A 10,616-nucleotide genomic window follows, 5' to 3' on the forward strand; every position below is an offset into this window, starting at 1 on the left:
GTGGCTCAACTGCTATAAACAGCTGTTGCTGTGTTGGGCTCATGCAGGCAGAGTCTGCGTGGGGCTCTCCAGGAAGAGCAGTGAAGAAAATTCATTTTAACCTGACTAGGGCAGAGTTATTTGTCACACACTGTGAAACTTCTCCTTGGTTGAAATGGTGAGATTGCTAACTGCTTAGGTACTAAACATCTTTTTTGTATGTTCTTTTAAAGGACCATATCTGTCTCCTCCCAGAGAAGTCAAGAATACATTTCTCATTCTCTTTTTTTCTTTTTTAAATGATAATAATAATAATTGTGGTTTTTTTGTTATAGACTTACTATGTGCCGGACACTGTGCTAAGTGCTGGCGGAGGTAGATACAAGCAAATTGGGTTGGACACAGCCCCTGTCCCTCATGGGGCTCACAATCTTAATCCCCATTTTACAGGTGAGGTAACTGAGGCCCAGAGAAGTGAAGTGACTTGCCCGAGGTCAGACAGCAGGCAAGTGGCAGAGCCAGGATTTGAACTCATGACTTTGACTTCCAGACCACTACTCTATTCATTATGTCTAAGCCAACCAGAAAGGGTATCAGGTACGAGACAATATAAGGTGCCAAGTCTTATGCCAACTCATGTGTGGACAATGGGGGGTGAAGAGGGGAGTGTGTGGTGTGTGTGTGTGTGTAAGCACTTGCTCCCACACTTCTTCGATCTATCCTTCCCCTTTGGTTTTAAACATGCTCTCATCTTTCCTCTCCTGAAAAAAACCTATCTCTGGCTTCCACTGTACCTTCTATCTCCCTGTGTTCATTTCTGTCCAAACTCATCAAATGGGTTGTTTCCACCTGCTTCCTCTCCTCCAACTGTCATCTTGATTCTCTACAATCTAATATTCACCCTCTTTGGTCTATTGAGGCTGCCCACTACAAGGAGTTCAGTGACCTTCTCCTGCTCAAATCCAATACAGTCTATCCTAATTCTTCTCAATCTCTTGGCTACCTTTATTGTTGTAGACCCTCTGCTACTCCTGAAAGGACTATTCAATCTTAGTTTCACTGACACAAGTTTTCCTCCGTCTCATTATATTTCTTTGGCTCCTCTTCTGCCTCCCAACCTCTAACTGTGGGTGTTCTTCAAGGCTCTGTTCTGGGTCTCGTTCTCTTTCCAATTTATACTCCCTCCCTCAGGGAGCTTATTCACTTCCACAGTTTCAACCAATGACATTTAGTGAGTACGTATTATGTGCAGAGAACTGTATTAAGCGCTTGGGAGAGGACAGTATAACAGAGTTGGTAGAAATGTTCCCTTCGCTCAACTAGCTTACAGTCCAGAGACAGTAATAGGAAACAGCCACCTAAATATCTCTAAGGAGATATCTCCCAAATCTACCTTGCTAGGATGTAGACCGCAAGTTCCTCGTAGCTGGATGCCTCCTGGAATCTACCAACTCTGTTGTAGTGCACTTGTTCTGCACACATCACTCTGCACACACCACTGACTGATTAATGTATTGATTACTAGCCCTGACCTCTCACCCTGACTGTACTCTCACAATTCCTCATACCTCCAGGATATTTCTACGTGGATGTTCCTGCCACCACCTCAAGTTCAATATGTCTAACTGGACTCTTCATATTCCCTCTGAAATCTCATCTTCCACATAACTTTCCCCTCACAGCTGACAACACCCCATCCTTCCCTCACTGTAGTAAACAACCATAGGTTCCATGATGTTTTGGTGCATTTTACACTACTGAAGGTTATTCAGTTGAAATTCTTCAAGATGATAAGACAAACGTGTGGTGTATGTTAGCTACTGATCGATTGTTTCATAGTTTAAATTACTTAGGTTGCTCAGTCTTCCATCGGGGATGGCATAAGAGGAAGGGACTAATAATAATGTTGGTCTTTGTTAAGCGCTTACTAGGTGCCGAGCACCATTCTAAGCGCTGGGGGAGATACAGGGGAATCAGGTTGTCCCATGTGGGGCTCACACACTTTTAATCCCCATTTTACAGATGAGGGAACTGAGGCACAGAGAAGTGAAGTGACTTGCCCACAGTCACACAGCTGACAAGTGGCAGAGCCGGGAGTCGAACTCATGACCTCTGACTCCGCAGCCCAGGCTCTTTCCACTGAGCCACGCTGCTTCTCAGTGGGTGGGTGGGTGGAGAATGAGAAACAGTGAAGAAGCAGAGAAGCAGTATACCCTAGTGGATAAAGCGAGAGCCTGGGAATCAGAAGGATCTGCGTTTTAATTGCAGCTCCTCCATTTATCTGCTGGGTGACCTTGAGCAAATCACTTCACTTCTCTATGCTTCAGTTACCTCATCTGTAAATTGGGGTTTAAGACTGTGAGCCCCATATGGAACATGGACTATTTCCAACCTGCTTATCTTGTAGCTATCCTGTTGCTTGGTTCAGTGCCTGGCACCTAGTACACAGTTAAAAAAAAAACTACCATTTTTTAAAAAAAGGACCTGGGATATGAGCACATGTTGCCTTCCTCTTAAACCTGAGTGTGTAAGGGTGAACATGGAGCTGACCCCTGGGTCAGGGGGATCTGGGCTGCTGCAGTGGGGGCTCTTCCAGCTGTTGTGGAGAGCTGCCGCTGTTATTGCCATCACCGCGAGGCTGGGTGGGGGAATGGAGATGTGTGCTCTCGGCTTCCATTGCCCCAGAAGACAGAGGAGCCGTTCTGGGAGGGATCGGGGTGGAGAGGGTGCCGGGGAGGTGCCAGGGAGTCCATCTCCCACTCATCAGCTCAGGCTCCAGAGTTGCGACTGGAGCAGGGAAGACCTTTTCCTACCCTCAAAACAGGAAAGTGGCACAAAGCAGAATGGCACATACAAGTGCGGGAAAGGGATTGTGCCGCCCGAGTTCCGTCTTTCCCACTCATTCATTCATTCAACAGTATCTATTGAGCGCTTACTATGTGCAGAGCACTGTACTAAGCACTTGGAATGTACAAATCGGTATCAGATAGAGACAGTCCCTGCCCTTTGATGGGCTTACAGTGTAATGGGCTCTGGAGCAGCAGCTGGAGCAGAGAAAACAGGAAAGCAGCTGTGGTTCTTGCCAGACACTAGACCTTTTGGTACAGCCCTAAGGTGTGTGGAGGAGCCCTTTCCTTTTCTTTTTCTTTCTTTTTTATTAAAATTATAAAATAAATCCCCCAGAGCCAGAAATGGCCGGAGGCTAGGGCAATTCCTGGCCTGGAAAGCAGTGGGGTTGCTGCCCGGCCCAGAGGGACCAAGTTCAGGATGCGGGCATCTTGTGGGTGTCAGAGTGGGTCATATAATGATGGGGAGGAGGAAGTGGCACCATGTTGGGTCATAATTCAAACCTATATACTAAGGATTGGTAGATTTTATAGCATGCACAGGCAATTCATCAACCAACCAAATGTCTCTTATGCAAACACTCTCAAAGTGTTTGTGGTGCAAATCTTTGACAGGTCACTTGTCCCGACAGGGTGGGGCGGGGCAATCCGAGGGGCCAGCACACTCACTACCTTACCACCAGGGCACTCACCCCTGTCACAGACCTAACCTTGCCATTCTCCTTGGCTCCACCCTCTTTCAACGCCCCTATTCAGTCTGCCACCAAATCCTCTCATTTATTTCTCTACAATATGTCCCAAATCTGTCCCTCTCCATCCAAACAGAAACCATGCCAGGTCAGGCACTTGCCACATCCATCTCCATGGAGCACCATTTCAGCTTGACTATTGCATCAGCTTCTTCACAGGTCTCCCAGGCTCCAGTTTCCCTCTCTTGAGTACTTGACTTATTTGCTGGGATTACTTTCCATGAAACACTGTGCTGCATGTGTCCCAATCCTTAAAAACCTTTGAGGTTATCAGTTCCTCTTTACATCAAGCAGGAACATTGGTTTGGAAGCACTCAAAGAGCTCTCTCTCCCCACAAATTTCCACTCTCTTCTCCTTTTATAGTTCATGTCACACTCTTCCATCCCTTAAGCTAACCCAGAAACCATGCCTGATTTTTATCTCTGCTGTCTCAGACCCCTTTGATCATCCCCTTTCCCCTACCTGGAGTGCCCACCCCCTTCATATGCCCCTTTAGCACTTTCTTCTGTTACTATAACTGAAGCACTCTCTGAAATATCCACTTTTCCTCTTCCTCTTCCTATCTAAATTACTTTAATGCTTTTCTTTCCCTCTAGTTTGTAAACTCCTTGAGGGCAGGGTTATGTCAATTAATTCTTTTGTACTCTCTCAAGTGCTTAATGCAGTGCTCTGTGCCTATAATAGGGACTTACTACATTTTATTGATGGAAAACTGTCTTGCAAATTGTCTAGGATTGGGCACAATTAATCCTGGTGACTGATGATGAAGGCATGGTTCATTAATTTACTGTGTAAAGTAAAATTTCCAATCTAACTCAGAATAAAACCCAGAGAGACAGAGTGAACGATAGGTAAGACACATTTCTTCCTTGGTTCAGACCCCAGAGGCCCATTCCTCTATCAGTTTTTTTTCCCCTTCTTTGATGTTTTTGCTTTTACTTCCCAGTCTTATGTTACCCACAGTTCTAATACTGTGAACCTACCCATTCTCCCCTACTGAGTTTTGCAAGGGGTGTCCAATGTTCTGTCCACCCAATGTGAGGCCTCCTTACAAGGATGTGTAAACTGTTCATTCGATGGTACTTACTGAGCACTTACTGTATGCAGAACACTGTACTAAGTGCTTGGGAGAGTACAATTTAACAATAAGCAGGCACATTATTTGCCCACAAAGAGCTAACAGTCTAAAGGGGAAGACAGATATTAATATAAAAAAATTACAGATATGTACATAAGTGTTGTGGGGCTGGGGGCGGGGGATGAATAAAGGGAACATGTCAAGGTGACACAGAAGGGTGAGGGAGAAGAGGAAAGGAGGGTTTAGTCAGGGAAGGCCTCTTGGAGGTGCTGCTCCTTCAATAAGGCTTTGAAGTGGGGGGAAAGTAATTGTCCGTTGGATTTGAGGAGGGAGAGCATTCCAGATCAGAGACAGGAGGTGGGCGAGGCATTGGCGGGGAGTTAGATAGGATCGAGGAGCAGTGAGAAGGTTAGCAATAGAAAAGTAAAGTGTGCGGGCTGGGTTGTAGTATGAGAAGGCAGAGACATAATGGCTACTGAAGAGGGCAGAGAGGGCTTTTTTGCTCCATGGCCATAAACTACATCCTTATTAGGTGCTCAGTCAGTCCATCAGTGATATTTATTGAGTGCTGACTGTGTGTAGAGCACTGTGTTAAACTTTTACAGTATGCGGTTGGTCACAAGGGCCAGGGTGAGGGACTGTGGATGGCTCAGCACAATCCATCACCACGACTGCAAAAACAATTCAAGTGCCTTTAGACTATAAATTCATTGTCGGCAGCGAATGTGACTGTTTACTGTTGTATTATACTCTCCCAAGTTCTTAATACAGTGCTCTGCACACTGTAAGCACTCAATGAATACAGTTGAATGAATGTATATCTTGATTTTCCTTACCTTGCCCTTTTTGCTCTTCCTGTGGATTAAACAATAAATCAGTGCTATTTATTGAGTGCTCGTTGTGTGCAGAGCCCTGTTCTGAGTGCTTGGGAAAGTACAGCAGAGTTGGTAGATATGCTCACAAGGAGCTTACAGTCTATTAGGGGAGACGGACTTTTTTTTTAATGGTATTTGTTAAGAGCTTTTACTAGGAACCAGTCACTGTACTAAGTTTAAGAGTAGATACAACTTAATAAGGTTGGGCACAGTCTATTTCCCATATTAGGCTCACAGTCTTAATCCTCATTTTACATATGAGATAACTGAGGCACAGAGAAGTTGTGATTTACCCAAGGTCACACAGCAGACAACTGGCGGATCTGAAATTAGAACACAGGTCTTCTGACTCTCAGGCCCATGTTCTATCCATTAAGCCACTAATGCTTCTTTATAGCAGACATTAAAGTAGATTAGGGATAGGGGAATTTACGCTGGATAAACTTCACCATCATTGGCATTTCCCTCAAACACAAAGGGTAATTTTAATATAATTATTTTTGCTTTAGCCATTCTTTGATTATTGCTTTATTGCAAATGGAATTCACAAGAAAGACTACCAAGCCTCCTCCCCACCTGTCCTGGTCTCCCTGGCCATTCTCCTTCCCTGCCACACAACTTTACCTCTGGGCCACAAGCCTGTGAACCTCTCATTTCCCCCAACGCTTTCTGGCCAGCTGGCAGCCCACTTCCTCTCTCCCCCTGCCTTCTTGAGTAAATTAGAGCATGTCTTTTTCCCCATCTTCGAAGGAGGCTGCCTGAGCCAGCACACAGAAGCAAGTTGGCCCTGAAGGCAGTTTTACAAGCACTTGGAGTACTTAGTGTGCAAGGCATTGCCTAGTCACAGGTTCACTCCAGGAGGGTGTCAGTCGAAAGAGAAAGCAAAAGCAACACCAAAGAGCAGTGGAGAATAGGTGTTACAGGGAGATTTAACAGATGACAGAGCCAAAAACTCCACATGATTTTGGTTTGAAAAGGATTGAACAAATCTGTCAATTAAAATCTAAGCCCCTGGGTAAGTATATAAAAGCCCTCTCTGGTTCAGTCTGTTGCAGAATTTGAGTGTGGGAGAATATTGCGTCGCCTTAGTGGAAAGAACATGGGCCTGCAAGTCAGAGGACCTGGGCTCTAATCCCAGCCTAGCCACTTGTTTGTTGTGTGATTTTAGGCAAGTCACTTCACTTCTCTGGGCCTCAGTTACCGCATTTATAAAGTTGGGATTATCTCCCATTCCCTCCTACCTAGATTCTGACTTCCATGTGAGGGTCCAGGTTCTGATTACCTTGTATTTACCCTGCAGGTTGGCAAATAGCATTTAAGAAGTACCATTAAAAAAAAAATGAGCAAACACAAACTTTATTCCTTCTGCCTTTGACTAGCTACCGAAACCCCACCAAGTCTCTTCCAGAATCCTCCCCTACAAGCCTTTTCCCAGAAAGCATACTATGTTTTCACTTTTGTTCTCAGGAAGTAATTATTTTATGGCATTTGTTAAGCACTTATTATTTGCCAGGCACTCTACTAAGTGTAGAGTGATACAAAACAATCAGGTTAGATATAGTTCTCTTAATCCCCATTTTATAGAAGTAACTGAGGCACAGAGAAGTTATGTCACTTGCCCAAGGTCACACAGCAGAAAAGTGGCAGAGCCAGGAATAGAATCCAGGTCCTCTGACTCCCAGGCCCATTCTATTTCCACTAAAATACACTGCTTCTCTTATCAAAAAGGAAGCCAGGCTGATTTGCCCATTGCCGTGGAAGGGGTCATGGCAATCAAATGTCTAAAGGCACAAAAAGCAATTTTGAAAATCCAAATGGATAATTGGAAATAGGATACTCGTCTCGTGTGGCAAGAATGATTAAAAGCATTTTAAATGTAGTACAGTGACCAGGATTCAGGCTATTTTCTTGAGTATGCTAAATATTGTAGCTGCTGCTTCCTCTCCCTTCCCATTTCTATGACCAGGGTCAGTTTGGGTTTTAGAAAGACAATTCTTTATGGAAGCTAAATTACTATTCACTTATAAAAATGGAATCTTACTATTCTGGATTCACCCTCCAGTAATTATCTGCTGTTTATCTCAACATCATTTGGCCCACCCATGGATACATACAGAAACATGTAGACCTGGCCTGTTGTTCAGAAGCCTCGTCTCAAATCCATTGTTGACTATGTGAGTGGAGCTAACAATGGCCCTTGACCTTTCAATAATAATAATTGTGGTATTTATTAAGCCCTTACTGTGTGCCAGGCACTGTACTAAGTGCTGGAATGGATATAAGCAAATAGGGTAGAATGCAGTCTCTGTCCCACCTGGGGCTCATAGTCTTAATCCCCATTTTACAGATGAGGTAATTGAGGCACAGAGAAGTTAAGTGAGTTGTCTAAGGCCATACAGCCGTCAAGTGGCAGAGCTGGGATTAGAACCCATATCTTCTGACTCCCAGGCCGTGCTCTATCCACTAGGCCACGCATGTTTCTCAATCTGTTTTCCAATCTGCAAAGTAAGGATGTTGGACTGGTTTAACTGTCAGAGTCTCGAAGGAGAAGATCTACCCAAGTGCCAGATGGGAGGTTGGAGATGAATCCTCTAGACGGTAAACTCATTGTAAGCAGGGAATGTGTTTGTTTATTGTTATATTGTACTCTCCCAAGCACTTAGTACAGTGCTTTGCACACAGTAACTGCTCAATAACTATGATTGAATGAATGAATGAATCTAGTTCTGGCCCTTCAGCCACACCAGAGTGTTTGGAGAGGGGACTGCTTACCCTGTGCTTCCTAGCATTGGGGGAAGCAGCGTGGCTACGTGCAAAGAGCCCGGGCTTCGGAGTCAGAGATCATGGGTTCAAATCCTGGCTCTGCCACTTGTCAGCTGTGTGACTGTGGGCAAGTCACTCAACTTCTCTGTGCCTCAGTTACCTCATCTGTAAAATGGGGATTAACTGTGAGCCTCACGTGGGACAACCTGATGACCCTGTATCTCCCCCAGCGCTTAGAACAGTGCTCTGCACATAGTAAGCGCTTAACAAATACCAACATTAATATCTGTTGGTCCTGAATTAAGTCCTGAATACCAAGTAGGCAGCATGATTACTTCTGCTTGTTCTTCAGAGGATGATTTTTAGTGAAGGAGGTTTAGTTTTGATTGCAAACTGTTATAATGAGCGGTTATCCAAACGATCACTCATGAAATTTTGAAACAAGAAGAAATAAAAGGTCCCCAGTGCACCTAATCCCAACGGTCATGAAATGAATTGATTATCCCATGTCTTGTCTTATGCCTTGGAGTCGTTTCCAACCTATAGTGACACTATGGACACATTTCTCCCAGAGCATCCTGCTCTCCATCTGCAATCGTTCTTGTAGTGTAACCATAGAGTTTTCTTGGTAAAAATATGGAAGTGGTTTACCATTGCCTCCTTTCGAGCAGTAAACCTTTGTTTCCGCCCTTGACTATCTCCCCTGCCGCTGCTGCCCAGCACTGGTGAGTTTTGACTTATAGCAGATTGCCTTCCACTCGCTAGCCACTGGCCAAGCTAGGAATGGAATGGGAATGCCTCTGTTTGACTCTCCCTCCTGTAGTTGAGACTGGTAGTGTAATGGAAATTCTCCAGGTGGGACCCTGAGAGGAACTGATTATCCCTAGGGGGAAATAAATCTGGAAGTTTCTCTTCTTCATGTGAGCTGCAAGTTTTAATAGGCTTCACAACAAATCCTTCAGTCCTTCAAGTTTCTCAGTTTCTCTAAGTCCTCATTTCCTTTACCTCCCTTGCCCTCTGCGACACCTATGCACTTAGGTCTTTACCCCTTAAATGCTTTTTTTAATAGTATTTGTTAAGCACATACTACATGCCAGGCACTGTACTAAGAGCTGGGATAGATACAAGAAAATCAGGTTGGACATTGCCCATGTCCCAAATGGGGCTTATTGTCTTAATCCCCATTTTACAGATGAGGTAATTGAGGCACAGAGAAGTTGAGTGACTAGTCCAGGATTACGTAGCAGAGAAGTAGCGGAGCTAAGGTAAGAATGCAGGTCCTTCTGACTCTCAGGCCCATGCTTTATCCAGTAGGCCACTTTGGTTTGTGCATTTAATATTCATCAATTCAACAATAGAGTAAGTAGGGGTGATCCCTACCATCCAGGAGCTTACAGTCTAGTCAGGGAGACAGAATTTAAACTAAATTACAGCTAGGAGGAAGTAATAAAGATATGTACATAAATAATCTAGGAAGACGGAGGGGTGAAGGTGAGATGTTCCACCTGTGGTGATCAGCACAGCTGCACCTCCTAAACCAGGTTAAGCCTGTCTTTTAGATTTGAGAGTCTCACCGCCTGTTCCTCTATGACCTCTCAACTCTCTAAATTCTTTCTATGATTTCCTCTTTGGGGCTTTCTGCAGGTCAAGTCAGCTTGTCGGGGGGACGTCAGCCTAGCAGAAGTTAAGGATAGAACAGGACATTGTAGTTTGTCAAAAATATTAGCAAGGTTGTAGCCTTTGCATCTTTCAGTTGTTCACACTAAGGAAAAGAATGTATGTGTGAGTGTGCATGGAGGGGGTGCAATAGCCTTGCAATAAATCATCATTATTCATATATGCAAATACATTGGAGTTTAGGTGAGCCATTAAGTGCTCAATGATGTTAGAAATGCACATTCTTAAGGTTAAAGACATGGAACTCCTTCCATCACCCAAATGCCTTTATTATTCCTTTTTCTGTCATTTTATTTATATGACCAGTAGCAGATATGGATCTTTTTTTTAAATTCAAGATTCCCACAAACATCTGTGCTTTATACTTTTTTAAAAATTTGGGAGTGAGAGATACTCCTTTATTAAAGATCTTCAATTCAACTACAGAATGCTGTTTTCCTTCACTATTTCCACTCAGTCCTTGTTAAAAGTGAAATTCTTTTTTTTCTGACAGAATACATTTTTCTTGGATTAACTATCATGAACTAAGCGACTTTTCTACTAATTACTCAGTTGAAGACTCCATTTGTTTCCCATCAAGAAAGTTGTATTTAATGTGAATTACATCTCTGCTTGGTCCTGTTGTTTAACAGCTAAATAAATTTATTG

The sequence above is a fragment of the Ornithorhynchus anatinus genome, chromosome 2, assembly GCF_004115215.2.
Source record: "Ornithorhynchus anatinus isolate Pmale09 chromosome 2, mOrnAna1.pri.v4, whole genome shotgun sequence".
NCBI lineage: Eukaryota > Metazoa > Chordata > Mammalia > Monotremata > Ornithorhynchidae > Ornithorhynchus > Ornithorhynchus anatinus.